Source organism: Saccopteryx bilineata, chromosome 3 (assembly GCF_036850765.1).
Source record: "Saccopteryx bilineata isolate mSacBil1 chromosome 3, mSacBil1_pri_phased_curated, whole genome shotgun sequence".
Lineage (NCBI taxonomy): Eukaryota > Metazoa > Chordata > Mammalia > Chiroptera > Emballonuridae > Saccopteryx > Saccopteryx bilineata.
The window spans coordinates 264,998,386-265,016,170 of NC_089492.1; the positions used below are offsets into that span (position 1 = coordinate 264,998,386).

A 17,785-nucleotide genomic window follows, 5' to 3' on the forward strand; every position below is an offset into this window, starting at 1 on the left:
CACACAAAGGATGCCAGCACCTCCTCATCACTCACTCCCAGGCTCCCCACCACAGATACTGCCGTTCTGCCCCTGCTGGTGGCCCCAGGTGAGGCAGGCGGCTGGGGCTGCTTCTGTCTGTGTGTCAGTGACAATTCCTCAACCCTGAAGACCCCTACCTTCCCTGGACTCCGATAAGCAGAGAGGACGCCTTAGACCCCAGTCACTTCCATTTCCACCCGGGGACTCTCAATTTCTTCTCTCTCTTCATTCACCAAAAATTTCAAGTCCCCCTTTTTTCTCTTAAAAAAAAATCTTTATCATTTCAGCAGGCAGTGTGGGGGGATCTGCCAAATTGGTAGCAATTCTTGCTACAAATAAAGTGTCAATTAAGATTGATTGTGCTGCTCTGGGAGGTTGGTGGTTTATGCTAATATTTTAAAAGTCTATTTCATAGGTCTTTATGCTGAGACGTTTCATTGGGTTTATTAAGAGCCCAATTGATACATTTCTTGTTGATTCCAAATATTCCTGCAGTTATTAATTCTGAACAATGGGGTTAATTAGTCTGCAGACTTTAGAACGCTTCTTTAGGTGGGAGCTTAAGAAACCAGTTTCCAGGGAATGTAATCTCCAAAAGAATGACATTCCTTTCTTCTAAAGGGAAGGGGGCGGGAAGTCTCCCTGGGGAAGAAAGGATGCCTGTGATCTCAGGCAGAGTTAAATGAGTGTTAAACGCCAATGGGCCTCTGTGGTTTGGTTTGGTATTTTAATGCCCTGCCCCTTTATTTTCTTTTCTAACTAGTAGGTAAATAGCTTGAATTTGGGAGGTGGGTGTATGGGAGATGGGCTGCATGTACGGACCCATAGGGAAACCAGTCTGCCCAACAGAAAATGGGGACCTCTTTCTTCCCCCCCACCCCTTAAATGGAGGTGGGACCTCATGCCACCCCCAGCAGAGCCTTACCCTCGGGGGCATTCCTTCATCCATAAAATGGGAACAGTGACACCCACCCTCCCCCAACACCGCAAGCTCTGAGGGTGAGATGAGATCACACGTGTGAAAGCCCTTTGAGAATAAAACCCTTTTTCCCCCCTTTTTTTAACCTTTGGAGAGGGTTAAAAAAAAAGGGATCCATTTTAGAAGTGGGCTTTTTTAAACTCTTTTTTTATATTATTATTCCCTCATGAAAGGGTTTCTTCTTGTAGCTGGGATTTTTCATCTCGTGTTAAAGAGAGAGAGAGAGAGAGAGAAAGAGTGAGAGAGTTTTAAAAATAGCTATTTTAATGAAAAGAACAGCTCCCCTGAAGAACTGGGCAGCCCTTTCTGTGGGCTCTGCTGCCGAAACTCACGGTCCAAATTGATTTTTTTTTCCCCCTCTTCTTTAAAGGTAAGTGATGAAATACGGTGGGTTTGAAAGGGCTGACATTTTGGGTAGCAATTAAACTCAGTCCCATCTAGCCGTGCGGCAGCGGGTGGCGGGCCGCTCGTTATGGCCGAGAGGCAGGCAGAGGAGTACAAGGTGGGCCTAGCGGTTCTCAGAAGAGCCCAGGCCGCTGTCTGCAGCCAGGTAATTAGATTTAACAAGCTGGCCTGTCACCCTCCTTCCCCCACCCACCTGGGGACCCGCCTCACACCCCCTCACCCATGAGCCGCAAGTCTCCGATCCTAATCACTGCGGTGATGGACGTGGGAGATATTAATGTTGAGATGCTAACGACCACACCAGAAGCAGCCATAGTTAGGAATTCACGGCAAATGGAGATGGCAGGGCCGCTGTGTCATTAGAACCAGCCCAAGGGCGAGGCGCTCCCAACAGGTCAATGGGATGTGATTGGGAACATGCAGGCAGGGAGGGACCTGCTGGGCCACTTGACACGTGTTCCCCTCCCTGTCCCGGTCGTGTTCCCATGGAAATACAGCTATAACAAGCCATACTTCCAGCCTGTTCTTCTCCAGAAAACCCATCCCCAAAACTCCCCTCTGGCCGGGACTTCGTGATCTCTCCCATAGAACTTGAAGACCAGCTTGGCCATAAAGGAGTCACCTGTGGAGAGGGCTTCAGACAGCCTGAGGTGGGCCGTGGGCCGGGCACCTTTCTTTTGTTCTGCTCTCTAGGTGACTCGGACATGCAGCCAGGGCCGGGAACTACCTATCTAGATGCAGGCCAATGGTTTGCCCAGCATTGAGATGCAAAGTGGGCACCGGCCTGGCAGACCCTGGCATGCCTGCATCATTGACTGAAAGCTCCCAACGACATTCAAGTGGTAACAAGCCTCCAGGGAAAGACAACCCAACCAGTCTGCTATTGTCTCCCAGCCGCACTCAATAGGCACAGCAACTGCCTGGGCAGCAAGATCCATGCAGGTCTTGGACATTCAAGTCCTCTGGAATTAGAGGAACCTGGAACCGGAGCCCTGAACTGTCCTAATCCCCTTTGCAGCACCGGTGCCCCTGCCTCTCCAAGTCTCAGTTTGCCCATCTGTAAAAAGGATGGATTGGCCAAGTTGAACTCTCCATCCTCCCCAGCCTGAAATGCCAGTGACTGACTCTCCAAATTCATTTGTTCCTCGGACCCCTCCTGAGATAACCACACGGAACTCCTACCACTAGGTGGCGCACCCTCAACACGTCAAGCTCCACATGCGCCTTTGCCCTCACATGAAATGCCCTCCACACCACCCACATCTTTGCTGTTGAAGTACTGACCCTTCTCTGTGGCACAGCCAATGAGTGATGTTTCTCACCAAAACTCTCCAGGACGTCCCCTGTCATTGCCCTGGGCACCTGGTTCAGCTCTCTTCCAGGATGTGGGAGGTAAGAACCCATGCAAATTGCCAGTTGATGATGACAATGGCAATCACCGAGCACCAGGCTCTCCAGGGCTCCTGCTCAGCCCTGATCTCATAGGTTGCCCCCAGCAAGGAGACACATCCACTGTACAAGCGCTCAATGTACAGTGGAGACAATGAAGTCACAAGGTGAATTGACTTGCCCAAGGTCGTGCAATTACTAATGGTCAGAACCAACACTTGACTGGAAGACTAACTCTAAATCCAGGATCCCCCTCTCATTGCCCAGATGATTCTAGATGTTATTGTCTGGTCAGTTTGAAAGCTTTAACAGATTGTGGCTTCCCTCCCCCAATATGTGTACACACATGCACAAACATATACATTCACTCAACAGGTACTGCTTGAGTCCTCCTTCCCAGGAGTTCATTAATGGCTGGCTTTCTCCCAAGTCTCTGGCCTGCATTCAACACCCCTTTCCCCGAGAGGCACGGGGGGGGGGGGGGGACGAGGTCTGAGTGACAAAGGAGGATGGTCACCAACTCCCACCAACAGTTACCCAGAAAATGAGTCATTGTAAATACACCCAGGTTCCAGCCAGCAGGAAGGGAGTGGGGATCATGTGGGGGCTCTGCAAGTATGAGGGAGGGAGCAGAAGCAAGGACAGGAAAGGGAGCCCAGGGAGGCAGGTGGCTCCAGCATGGACTCCGGCCACCCAGGTGCTGCATCCTTTACAGATACCACCACCACCCCCATGCTCTGCACTGAGGGGAAGAGAAGATGGGGAGGAGGATCCCATTGGAGAGGATTCCGGGAGGCCAGGTGGAAGTAAGAGGGTGTAGCAGAGCAGAATGGCCTCTAACATAATTAGAGGGATTAAAGATGGCAGTTTCGATTCTCCCCAACCCAGCAGGATTTGTTCAATGAATTGAGTGCTCACCTCGTGCACTTTACAAGGAGGCTATTTCTCATTTTCTTATTTTCTCCTAAGATCTAGTCAGGGAGGTGGGAGTCTAATCACTGTTCTTTCCACTTCTCTATATCACCTGGGGGGGGGGAGGGCAGGGGACATACTAATGCTTAGACATCGCTTACATTTTTACTTTTACAACCATGTCTTGTTCAATCATGAGGGGCCAAGAAGTGCGACCCTACCGTGTGCTCAGAGGTGCCGAGGTAGAACTATAGCCCTATTGACTCTAGGGAATACTTCATCTGGTGGGAGATTGGGGAGAACTGCAGAACGTGGGCCAACCCCTTGGGCTGCCTCTAGGGGAGAGACCTGCAGCTGTCCGGTTCTGTCTGTGCCTGGAGACGGGGATTGTATGGGACCCCACTGTGGCCACACTTCCAAGTCTCATTCTCCATGACTCTATCAGCCCAACTCCTGAGTTATCACTCAGTTGGTTCTGAACAAGCTTGAAGGACAGAGTATAATTATTGTCCCAAGCCCTAAACAAATAAAGAAAACTCATCCTCCTGTTTCCTCGTCCACTCAAAGTGAGATAAGAAACAAAACGTGAGGAAGCGTCCTGTACTGGTGACCATGGGACGGGGTAAATGGCAGAGGGTTTAGAGATAAGAAGGGTGAGATGGGAGATAAAAGGGTGTAAAGGTGCAGGGTGATATTAGGCTGGGCTGGTTTGGGGTGGTGTGGGACAGGATGGGGCAGAATGGGGAACCAAGGCCAGAGGCAAAGAGGCCCCTCTGTGCAGAGTGAGGCTCCCACCTCGGGATGCGCCCTTGCACCCCGTATTCCTGGCCAACCCGAGTGCAACCAGGCAGCCCCTTCCCCAATTGCTCAGCAGTGCCAGAACCAGGAGAGGGAGCAGACGACTCTTCAGGAGGTTGGCACCAGTCCCAAGCAATCTGTTCCCAACTTCCTTCTGCGTGGGTGGTGGCGGCACGTCCCCAGCCAGCCCCCGCTCCTCTCACCAGCCGTCAACGCGCCCTCACTCTCTCCTTGTGTGTGTTGTCAAATCTTCCCAATATAGCAGCCCAGAGTCTGTCAACAGTTCTGTTCCATGCCTACTTCCCTTCCCCAAAGGATGCCAAGTCTGCTGTCCCCTGCCTCAATGGGCGCATCTCCTATCATGCCTCACCCGCAGCCCTGGCAAGCAAGGACACACCACCTCCCCAGAGGAAATGCGCCATTCCAGCTTCTGTGGGGTACCCGGCACAGGTCCCACCCTGTGCCAGGATGCATTCGAGTGACATTAAGGAGAGGAATCCAGGGGACTTGGAGATTGATTGAATGGGGTAAGAGGGAGAGTAGAGTTGAAGGTGATGCTCAGCTTTCTGGCTTGAAACGTTTAGAGGAAGATGATCCTAGTCACTGAGCTGCGAGGTCCCAGAGAAGGAGCAGCCTAGGGGTGGAGAAAGAGACAAGAGCTTGTGATCTAGGGTGTCCACGATGGCTGTGGGCTCCTCATGGGGATGCCTTGCTGAGAGTATGCAGACTAGAAGCTCAGGAGGCCTGGGCATGCAGAAAGTACCAGAAGGTGAAACGCAATTGTCCACAGGAAATTCAGTACACATCCATTTGGTCCAACAGCATCAGGCACCTGGTCGTTATCAGTACAGCAATCTCGATGACTTATTTTACAGAATTGCCCTGTGCACCCTGCAGGGGCTGCAAGGCCTGGGCTGGGGGCTGCCATGTGGACAGGCCTCCATCCCTACATGTCGATGACTGTGTTGCATCAGCTGCCTCCTCGTCCCCTGTTCTGTCTCTGGACAACAGAGAGTGGCGTGGTCCGAAAAACAAGAGCCCTGGGACCCAGCCCTAGTTCTACCAACTGTCATCAGCAATCTGAACAAGTCACTCACCCTTGGCCTCAGTCTCCTCAACTGTAACATAGGACCAAAGACTATTAGGGTCAAATAAGGCCATGCCAGCAGATACTTTACATACATGAGAAATTGGGGTGGCAGTGCCCAAAGGTCTGGCCAGGTTCCCCACCACCACCCCGTCTGCCTGCCCTGACCCCACCACTGGACCCATGGCACTTCCTGCTCCAGGTGTGTGTAGCACTGTCCCCATCCTTTGTTACGTCCTCCAGGGAAGCTCCAGGACACTGCCTGGGTCGCCTAAAGCTTCCACGGACCCCACCCCTACCCTTCATGCTTCACCACATGACCTCACAGGTCAGGAGACACCACTAACAATGCTCAGGTGGGGACATTTATCGCGGCCCGAGGCAGCCCCTGCTTAGCTTCCAGGGTTAGCAGGCAATGACAGGGAGAGTAAATCACTCTTTACAATGCATCTCGAGCAGAAAACTGTAAGGATACTATTTGCCAATCTCAACTGAGACCTTGCTGTGGGGGTCAGATCACCCCCACACACACTTCCTCCCAGCTCAAACACTATCTCATGGCCTCTTCGTCGCGCCCACTTGAGAGTCACCAAGAGGCCAGGGCAAGGTGAATTTAAGGCAGAGAACCAAGCTCCGGTCCTCCTGGGACGCTGTCTCTTCCTTTCAGGAAAGGGAGTGAGGGGTGGGAGTTGCTAACCTGAACCTCAAAGGTCAGCTCTTGAATCCAAGAAACAGATGGTTGCCTTTGTGCCAAAGGGAAAGTGTCACATCCACCGTAGGCTGTGGTAGGTGCACATTGCTGTGTCCGCTCAGTTTATTCCTCCACAAGAGAAAGCCCTTCGTTGGAGAACGTTCCTTCCCCCTCACCAAAACTCAGTCCTGGCTGCCAACCAGAGGACCCTACCCCCTGGCCGCATGGGCAGGGTATGAGCCAGTACAGGACAACAAAAAGTCTCCTCTGAGGTTTGTCCGGGCAGAACCAGAGGAAGACAGTGAATCAGGGAGCCTGGGGGGGCAGGAGCTGCTGGTGACCATAGTTCCAGTCCCTGAAGGAGCCAGTCTTCAAGAGAACATAAAAAAAATTAAAAAGTATAAAGGTGCCACAGAGAAGAAAGAGGACCCATAGAGTAGAGAAATGGTCTTATGGCTTTTGAGTTCCTGGTTGTAACTGTCCCTGAGAACCAGGTTCTGTGAGCCAATGAAGGCCACTTTTTGCCTAAAATGGCTCCACCGGGGTCTCTGTCCCATTGCACTTTTAGACATGCATTCTCTTCAGAGACTTTCTGGAAGCAATCCCCACATCTTTGCTGACCTAGACAGAGCAGACTCAGTCACCAGACCCTTCCACCCAGGGCCCCTCTCCCAAAACAGCTGCAGAAACACCTGCCCCTCCGCCAGCCCCTTCTAGTTCATACTCTGCTGCCCTCTGCTGCCCCCTGCTGGCCTACACTGTCGTGTGCTCAGCTCCACAGGCCAGGGATGGGTGGGGGGCTACACAACAAGGACAGGTATTAGGAAGCAGAAGACACAAGTCTGAACAGAGGCAGCTTTTCACAGCTCCGTCCTAATAAGAATCTTATCTCTGGAAATAAAAGCTTGGAAAAAAAATCCCTACTGTTACATGCAGGCTAACATACTCCTGTCTTCCTGGGGAGAGAATAGCATAGCAACATAAATTGCAAACATCCCCTTCCAAGTGAGAACATCTGAGCAGGTTTCCCAGGAGACTGTGATCGTGGAGCAGGGGGTCTGAAGAGCTGGGGAGAGAAACTGAGTCAAGGAAACAATCAGAGCTAAAGGCAGAGTGAGGAAAAAACTAGCGTTCTGGCTGAGAAAGGGGGGGGGTGATCCCAGGTACCCAAGAGCACTCAAAGAAGCAGGGTAAGCCCCTAAAACAAAACAGCCTCTCTGAACCCATATTGCCCACAAATACTGAAGGAGGAAAGGATAATTCATGTGTTTACAGTTTACAGACCACTTTAGCACATAATATTGTATTTGATTTCACACCACCTGATGAGATAACTGCTATTGTCTTAATGTTGTTGTTTTTTTTCTCACAAGGTAATAGAGATTCTGAGAGATTTAGTGGCTTGACTGAGAAAATCTCTCTCAACAGCAGAGCTTAGACTCCAACTTACAGCCAACTCCAAGGCCCGGACGCTGAATGAGAGCACCTCCACATGGCTGGGGTTGCATCCATGTTAGTCTATCCGTACAAAGTGAAAGCCCAGCCTTCTGTGGGGGTCAAGGAATGGAACCCAGGGTCAAATGCTGACCCTGCTGCTGACACACTGTGTGCCTTTGGACAAGTTACGTCACTACTCTGAGTGATCTCCTCTGAGTAGGTATATCTCATGGGATTATTTTAAACATCATAATGTCTGTGAATAACCCAAAGCAGGCTTGACACGTAGTAGATACAATTACAAGGGTCACGAAACAGCACATGCATCTATGCATATTTCCAAATGTAATTCTCCAGTGATGTTTAGTCTGGCTTTGTGTTTTCCAGGTGAAGTCAGGTCCAAGTGGTCTACCCCATAGCCTCACCTCCTCATTTTAACCACAGCAGAGAAGACCCTGGGATGCCTCGTCTCCAAAGCAAGAGGGTGGCTTTCATCCTTATTCCACAAATGAGAAGCTGAGGTTCAGAGAAGTTCAGTCATTCCTTCAAGGTCACACAGATAAAACTTGGCAGAACCAGGATATAAACCCATATCTGTCTGAGGGCAAAGCCCTTACTCTTTCAGTAACACTCACAGGCTCTGTCAGTGGCGATGGGAAAGGAGTAGGGGATGAGCCAGGAACCAAACGCACCAGTTCGGGGCTGTTGCAATGGTCCAGGTGAGGGATGATGGCAGGGTGATAGTGGAGGAGGTGGCCAGATGCGGCAGATTTAGGTTACATTTCAGAATAGAGCAATATAGGGGCTTACCGACGGAATGACTTGCAGATGGTTTTCAGCTGGAGTAACTAAGCAAGTCATGGTGCCATTTTGAAATGGGAAGACTAGAAAAGAAACTCATTTGGGGGTGGGCAGGATCTAGGCTCCTGCTTTGGCGGAATTAGGTATGGAGGCCTGTTACACATAAAGGGGGACTTCTGGGTAAATGCACGTGGAACTCAGTGATGACGGTAGGAGGGGAGATATCAGCAGAGAGACAATACGTAAAGCCAGTGCATTAGATGAGATCTCCCAGGGAGAATAAATGTAGAGATTGAGGGTCCGGGTCCTCCAATATTTGGGGATCCAACTGGGGAAGGGAAGGACCAGTGAACCAGAATGCGGTGTCCTGGAAGCCAAGAGGAGACAGTGTTTGGAGAAGGAGAGAGTGCATAATTCTGCTCAATACCCGTGAGAGGCCAAGTGAGATAAGGACCAAAAAAAAAAAAAAAAAATGAATAGTGGATTCTGGCCCATGAGCTTGATTAGGGCAAATACCAAGTACAGTGCCCACCCCGAGCTCACCTCTTCCCCATTTTCACCCCATCCCTCATCCTCTCATGCACTCTTTACTAGTAAGATAAGGAAAGCCAGAGATGTATTGGACTTGGAATTTAAAACCCATCAGAATGTCATATACCACTCCCACCATTCAGGAAGGGGCCAAGCACAGAGGCCCACGCTGAGGATAAATGAATGAAGAGATTTCACTGCAGATCGTGGCAAGGGAGACTGGGCCATCCCTCTCCACCATTTTTAAGACTGAAGAGATTTCCATTTCAACCCTCATTTATGCCATTATTCAGCAAATAAATATTTATGCTCTCCCACTCTGTAAAATGTTCTGTTGGTCACGGGGGACATGGCCATGAATACGAAATCACTTTGACCTTGACCCTGAGGAGCTTAACAGGAGGACAGACACATGAACAGCTCCTTACTAGAGATTATAGTCACGCTCTAGAACAGGGGTCGGGAACCTATGGCTCGCGAGCCAGATGGGGCTCTTTTGATGGCTGCATCTGGCTTGCAGACAAATCTTTAATAAAAAAATTGATAATGTTAAAAATATAAAACATTCTCATGTATTACAATCCATTCATTTCCTACCGCTCATGTTCATGGTTGCGGGTGACTGGAGCCAATCACAGCTGTCCTCCGGGACAACACCAAATTTTTATTGGATAATGCTTAACATGCACGGGTCGTTGTATGGCTCTCATGGAATTACATTTTTAAAAATGTGGTGTTTATGGCTCTCTCAGCCAAAAAGGTTCCCGACCCCTGTTCTAGTAGAAGGATATATCAGGGACTCTGGGAACACAATCAAGGAGAGCTTCATGGAGAAGCTGATACTTGATCTTGGTCTTGATCTTGAAGGATAAACAAGAGTTCAGCCAGCAGACAGTAGGGCTACCTACATCCTGACAGAGAGAAAGGAGGCAGTGAAGAGCGTGTGATGGTTGGAAGGCTTCACCTCATTGAGTGGGCTGGAGCCAAGAGTAAATGGAGGAACAGGGGGACCTAAGAGGTGCGGGACCCAGGTCTTTAGGGATTTTAAACATAAAGCTCAAAAATTTGGACTTGACTCTGTAGGTCAGCATTTCCCCAAGAATTTCCTGAGAAACATGAATCCCAAATTTGCCCTGCAAAATCAATGAATCAATAAATTCTGGGATCAAATACATTTGGAACCTGCTGCAGAGTAAACCCTTCCTCTTGGAGATTTGCCTCATTCATTAGCATATAAAAGCTCAGAAAAAGCCTACAATGAAAAGAAAAAGAAGAGAGAGGTGGAGGGAAGGAGGGAGGGAGGCAGGGAGGGAGGGAGGAAGTGAAGAAAACTTACCTTTTAGTTTTCTAAATGTCTGTCCCACGCTACCCTTTGTTCATGTCACACACACTGGCTTCCCCACACAATTAATGCTTCTCAGTCCCGCAGTGCGAAGAGCTTGGCATTTTAAGCAGGTAAGTCATTCACCTGGAGGCAGGAGGATGGAACAAAGACTGTTAAGGGGCCCGTTAGCTCTGGAAGCCATAGATGGGGTCCAAGTTGACACCTTTACCCTGGGACTAAAAGTGTCTTACCTTATTTCTTTAACAAGTACATAGTGAGCACCTTCTCTAGTCATGTTGTGCTGGTGCTGACAATACAATGGGGGGCATGGGGGGGGTGAATTAGATTCCTGCCACATGGTGCTTGCTGGCTTGCAGACATTATTCACATAATCACATGTGTTGAGATTCAAAGGAAAAGAACACAGTCTGCAAGAAGCAAACCTAAAATCAAGGAGGATTTCCTTTAGAAAACCATACCTGGTCTGAGATTCAAAGGGTAGATAGGAATTAACTAAGCTAGGAGGGGCAGTGTTGAGAAAATGGCATTCTGAATAGAGGAAACAGTATGTGCAAAGGCCCTGTGACCAGAAGGTAAATACTGCAGCTACAAGACAAAAGGAAGAACAAAAACCGGTTGCATCCTGAGCATTTAGTAACTTCATTTGCAGTCCTGTTTATGGCTCTATCTATGTCTGGTCACAGATTAGAAATAAAATGTCTTCTGAGTCTGTATTTAGACACTATGAAAAAAAGAAAAAGAAAAAGAAGATGTCCAGAAAATGGACCAGAGGTACAAACAGGCTGCACTGGAGTTTCCTTAACAAAGGAGAAAGTGAAGAGTGAGGAGGAGAGAGGGTTCCCTGGGGCCTGGTGAAGATGGGATCACGGGGTGCCTTCCAGCCGCTCTTGTTAACCCAACTGCTTCAAATCCAGCTCTGCTAGGCCACGCCTCCATGCCCCTGTGAGTGTCTTAGTGCAGAAAACCTCCTTCCTCGGAAGGGACGCTCTTTATCATCCCCTGAGCAATGAGTGTGAGTCAAGCACCATGCTGGGTGCTTTGCATGTATCACCTCGCCTCACCAAGCACCTGGACGACCCCACAGAGTTCAATCTTGTGGGTTCACCCTTATTTTAACATATGAGTAAAATATTCCCAGCATCCCATCCTAAATATGTTAGGAAAATTGCAAGTCCAACAATACCTGCAGGACTTAATTTCTCCCAGATATCACTCAGCTGAATTCTCATCTCATACAGGTCTTGCTTTCTGTTCCTGGAGACTTCTCTCTGCCCTGAACTAACCCTGAGAACTTGGCAGCCTTTCCTTCCTTCGACTCCCCAGAGCAAACACGGACATAATGCTGTTCCACATGACTGAGTTTTGCTGAAAGTTTGAAGGTAACGGCAGTGGTTACGCAGCACAGTACATGACTAACAATTGACCTAATGCTCTTGAACCTCAGCCGCTCCTGGTAATATTTCACTGCCACCTCTTAGCGTCAGGCCCATGGGTTCTTGTCATGTTGCTCAGGCTCCCTGTTTTTCAAAACCCTCCTTTCCTCCTCTCTTCTCTTACACCCTGGAGAAGCACCCGTCATCTGGGTTCACCAAGACGCAGAGTTGAGATGAGGATTTGGGTGCAAGGGGTTCATTTGAGATGCGCTCCCTGGAAGCAGAGGTCAGAGAGTGGGGAGACAGGGAGGGAAAGAAGCCGATATGGGCATGCTAATGAGTAGGTCACCATGGTGGGCACCTGAAACTCAAGCCAGCTGGGAACCTCTGGGGATGGTGTGGAACATGCCGCACAGGTGGCCCACCTGAGGGTCAAAGCAACCATGTTTATACTCCATTTTCACCCATAACTGGCTGAGGGCTGTTCCCAGTGGCATCCACTCCAGCCTGCTCCTGGCGCAAGGCAAGAGAAAGCCCTCGTTCCATCGGAGGGTTGCAGGAACTTGCGGGAGCTGCTGGGGCACACGGGCAGGGCGCCACTGCATCATCTGCTACAGTGGGACAGGCAAGTTCAAGCACAGTCCCCGCCCTTGGAGGGCGGGGGCGGGCAGGCAATTTTCACTCCAAAAACAGCTAAACATCAAGCTCTGTTCTCTCCCTGTAGCTACCCTGGAGAGTAATGATGCCTCTTTCCCAGTGATGGAAGGATATATAAAATATATACTGCTTAGAAGAGCAGTTGCTTCTATACACCACAAGGTAGGTACTACCATGACCCCATTTTATAAATCAGGTAACTGTGGCCAAGAGAGGCAGCGAGGCAGTAACAAAGCCAAGATTCGCACTCCTGCTGCCGTGACCACACACGTTCTCCTCTGCTATGATGTCTGGTCTTCGAGAGCCTGCACAGCGCTTGGGTTCACAACCTTGAATAACAACAACAGGTCAACAAAACTGCAGGTTTACAGTTCCATCCTCTGCACTAGCCAGATGAGGGTGGGAGACGTTCTCTCATTGCGCCCATTTCACCGACCAGGAACCAGAGGCACAGGTGGATCTAAGTCATGTGCCCAAGTTCTTAGACTTGAACTGCAGCTGCCTGACAACAAATTCCAGGCCCCACAACTGCCCCCTGGACTCCCTTGAAACACCAAGTACTAATGGCTCCAAGGCGACTCCATCCCATCAGCCATCAAAGAATGTACTTGGCACCAGAAGGGGGATCAGAGGCGTGCCTTACAGCGGCCGAAGGCAGCCTGCCATCCTAACTGTCCCTTCACCGTGGCAGCACGAGTCTTAGTTAGGTGCAGCCCCGCTCCCACCGGCATCTGTCCTCCAACCTGCAGCCGGAGTGATCTTCCTAAGAACAAGTATGACCAACATCTCCCTGTTTAAATCTTCAGTGACCCACCATTTGCCTCAGGACCAAGGACAAACTAGTGAGTATGGAGGGTGTGGCTTCTCATGGCCTCTGCCCCCACCCCCCGGCCTGCTCCTGCAGATTCACCCTGGAGCCGGGACTTCAGGTAGCATCCACCCTCCTAGGTGCCCTGCAGGTAGGGCTGGGATCCGAGTTATCTCTGGGTCTTGGAGAGCCCAGAGAGAGAATAAGGGAACAGACATGGCCAGCGGGGCTGTGTCTTTCTAGGCGAGAAGGTCTCCACAGCCTGAAAGGCACCTGGTGGGGGAGGAGCAGCTAGCACCTCATCTTGAAGGAGAGCCAGCTGGTGCGGGAAGGACAGGTACTGCCAGCCAGAAAGCCACCTTCCTCCTGTGACCTTTTACGAAAGACATTTTCTCTGAATGTCACGTTCATTAGACACAGGTCTGAGGGTGGAGGAATTGCTTTAAAACGGAACTAAAGACAGGACAGACAGACATCATTCATGCTGGTGGTGACAAGCCAGCCTGGAGAGACACAGCCCCTCTGTGGGCCATGGTTATTCTCTCAGACGGGGTCCCCGTCTCTCAGAGCCGAGGCCATGTCTCTCCTTCAGAGCAGGGTTCCTAGTACCTCCATATTGTTCTCCACCCCAGGGTCCCAGGGAAGACTATACACAGAATGGACCCTCAGTCCATGGAGCTCACCAACTGACTGACTGACCAAGATCCAGTGCCCTGACGACCCCCAGGTTTGGAGCATGTTGTCTGCCCAACCTCACCCCTTAGGCCCAGTCTGGGTCACCCAAGGATCTGTGTGACTGAGAACCCACTCTGGGTCTACCCCCTTCTTGGACTTGGGGCAGAGAGACAAATGAGACATTTGCCCTCTAGGAACTCCAAGTTCCACGAAAAAGACATATAAGTGCACAAATATCATCAAATGGTGGTCTCAGTGCCCTGACAGGTTCAAGGTAGAGGTGTAACCAGAGGAGAGTGTCTCTATATAGAGATTCATGAAGGGCCTCCCATGAGAAGGTAACATCTGAGCTGGGCTTTGAGGGATGAATAGGAGTTTGTGACCTTGTTTGTTCTTTCTAGGAGACAGCGGTTTCCAAAAACAGAATGGGCTGCTTGTATGAGCTATGAACTCCTTAACACTAAAGAGTGCAAGGTGACTGAGACCTTGGCCCTCAGGTCCCCCTCAGCACTGTGTGTAATGCGGTCAGGGCACTGGAGAGCAAGGGGTGAGCATGGATCTCACGCCTGCTTACTGCCTCCTGGCTTTCCGCCGTAGCTCCCTGGCGTCACTGATGGTGCAGTAATGCATGCTAGGCACCTGCTGCTCCCCGCCTGGCAGGCCTTTCCCGGTCTGCTGCTGCCACACTCACAGGAATTGGGCTCCTGTACCATCTGCTATGGCTCCCTGTGTCAGTGCCCAGGCCCACGGTTGGCTAGAGTGGACAGAGACAAGATGCTGAAAAGCAGGCTTCTCCTTTCTGAGAGCTGCCAGGCTTCACTCGTCCCCACGCCCCTCACACACATGCGCACATGCATGTACACACCTACCAGACTCAAACCTCATCCCCCATCCACCCATCTCCAACTCCCCCGCAGACCTCAGGCTTCTCCCAGGGCTCAGCTGCCTCGACCCCACAGCTCCTCTCGGCACTCCCCTGGCTCCTCTCCTCCCACGAACACTACCATTCACACACACACCCCGAATGCAGAACAGCCCCCCTCCTGGCTCTGCGCCTGCCACAGAGCCTCGACTGCCAACTCCGCCTTCACGCCTCCCAGAGGAGCAGCTGTTAGCAAGTTCTGGTGGCTGAGACGGGAGGGACAGAGACAGAGAGACACGGTGCAAGGCAGGGAGAGACAGCAGGGGAGATGGAGGGAAGCAGAGACAGAGACTGGAAAGGAAGGCGAGGGAGGGAGTCAGAGGCAGCCATGAAGAGAGAGTAGGAGAGGAAAAGGCAGCAGAGGGAAGACAGAGAAGGGGAAAGGCTGGAGCAAGAGGCAGAAGGCAAACCCGAGAGAGAAGAGGAAGCTCCGACTCACCTGCTAGAGGACATTCGTGCCATCCGGAGAACTGACTGAGAAATAAAGAAACAGAAATGCCACTTTCCACTCTCTGTGAGGAGTCAAGGACAGATGGCCCAAGGAGGAGCTGGGCTTACACGGGGTTTCCAATGTCCCAGGGCCAGGGAGGTGGGGGACATGAGGAGAAGCATTTAGCTTAGCACACAAGCAGCCCAAATATACACCTGAGCACACATATACACACAGAATGACATGCACACACACAGAGACACACATATACACAGAAAGACACGCACACACAGACGTGCACATGTGTGTGCAAACACACACACAAACACAGAGACACAAATGCACACACATACCCTTCAGGGCCTGAGTGGGCCGGTGGGCCGTGCTGTGTGTGTCAAGGGACAGAGGGTTCTTCTTCACCACAGAGATCACAGATGCCAGGCCGACCCTGCTTCCCCACTCCTTGGGAGGGGAGGGTCTACACAGGGCACAGGGGGTACCCAACTGTTTCACATCAATCAGAGTCCTGGTGAAGCTGCCCCCCAGCCCTCATGGCAGAGGAGATGGAGGCTCCAACAGGGTCCCTCACCCAAGCTGCATGAAGCAGAGACTGGAACCCAGGTCCCCTAGCCCTGGTTTCCATCTGACTGCAGCCCCACTGCAGGAGCCGCCTTGGGGATGAGAGTAGGGACTAGGCAGACTGTAGGCACGGAAACTTTTCTCACCTCTCACACTACCAGTAGAGGTGGCGTGAGAGGCAAGCTCTCTGTCACGGCCCAACCCAGCACAGCTCCTCAAGATGGAGCCAGAGATGGAACCTCATCTGCTGTGTCCTTCGAAGAGTGCTGCCTGCCCCTCTCCTCTCTGCCCATGGCAGGCTGGGCCAGCACTGTCCGGGCTGGATGAGGCCACTCGGGCTGGACGAGGCCACTGCCAGTGACGGGTGGGGCAGCGGGAAGCACACTCATTGGCTCAGAGACTGTCTGTCTCCCACAGGCCTGGATTAGTTTCCTCCTAGAGCTGTGTTGTGGGGGTCAGGAAGCAATGGAAAGAGTGGTCTCTCTGCTCCTGCAGACCTAAAGACAGGAAGAGGGGGCCTCAAGGCGGGAGAGGCCCCAGCAGGAGGCACAGACGTGAAGAGGATGGAATGAAGAAAGACCGCACTCGAGGCCAGCTATGGACAGAGGTCCCCCCTGAGCACACAGGAATGCTGCCCAATGAGCCCTTTCTGGTGCTGCCCATGCTGACACCATGCTGGGAGCTGGAGACAGAGGCGCTGAGGATCACGGCCACCATTGTGTATGTTACTAAGCCATTTCACAGGACAAGAGACTGAGCGTCAGGGAGGCAGAGTGACTGGCCCAAGAGCCAGGCCTGGAGTTCCAGTCCGAGCAGCATGAAAGCTGCCCCGGCCTTCTGAGCCTTCCGGCCGCTCTGTGTGCGGAGACACAGGAGGGCACAGTTAGAGCCAGGATTTCTTCTTTTTTTTTTTTTTAATTTATTCATTTTTAGAGAGGAGAGAGATAGAGGGAGAGAGAGAGACAGAGAGGGAGAGAGAGGAGAGAGAGACAGAGAGAGAGACAGGGGGGAGGAGCAGGAAGCATCAACTCCCAGATGTGCCTTGAGCAGGCAAGCCCAGGGTTTCAAACCGGAGACCTCAGCATTTCCAGGTCGACGCTTTATCCACTGCACCACCACAGGTCAGGCTAGAGCCAGGGTTTCTTGTAAGGAGAGATTGTTTGTTGGGGAATTTTTTTTTTTTTTTTTTTTACTCTTTTATTGATTGACTGATTGAGAGACAGAGAGAGAAACATCGATTTGTTGTTCTGCTTATTTATGCATTTATTGGTTGATTCTTGTATGCATCCCGACCAGGGATCAAACCCACAACCTTGGCGTATTGGGATGATGCTTTAACCAACTGAGCTACCCGGCCAGGGCGGAGATTTTTTTAATATATATATAAAGTTACAGAATTATCAGTTTAGCCCCAGAGCCTAGAGCTAAGGTTTCAGAAAGGCCAAGCAGGGCAGTGAATGGTGGATCCCTGGGCTCAGGGCCATACTAACTGTCTGTATAAAGTGTGTCACCCATTTCTGTCCCCAAAGTGGGGATAGTAAAAGCATATACTCACCAATGTCTCATGAGTTTTAAATGAGGAGACTCTGCAAAGTGCTCAGAATGGCTCCTGGCCCTTGACAGGTGCTCGGCAAATGGTGGCTCCTTGTGTGACCCAGGGAGAAGCCCCTCTGCTTAACAGGGGGAGCAACAGAATTAGCGGGGGGGGGGTGAGTGGCAGGGAAAGGAGCTGCCAGACAGCACCATGGGGTGAGCCGTGCCTTGTGACATCCCTACCACCCCGTTGCCATCACTCCTGAAATGCTTAAGGAAACCAATTTGCTGGGAAAACCAGCCAAGTAACATCTGAATTCTTCAGCCAAGTGGCCTCAAGGTGAATTGGTAGGAACCAGAGACCTACAAGATATTGTAGCAATCCTGACACAGACACCGGACTTCCCCAAGT

General features: G+C 51.1%; 1 long non-coding RNA gene across 1 annotated transcript in view; it reads right to left on the reverse strand.

The window, feature by feature from the left end:
* Window positions 1-3,515: 3,515 nt before the first annotated feature.
* The window catches only part of LOC136329133 (uncharacterized), a 32,979-nt gene continuing 18,709 nt past the window's right edge, over window positions 3,516-17,785 (reverse strand). Inside the window, exons 2-3 of the long non-coding RNA XR_010730157.1 lie at window positions 10,388-10,519; window positions 3,516-5,138 (exon numbers count right to left, since the gene is read on the reverse strand). This is a non-coding gene — a long non-coding RNA (uncharacterized lncRNA). The remainder of the gene's footprint in view (window positions 5,139-10,387; window positions 10,520-17,785) is intronic.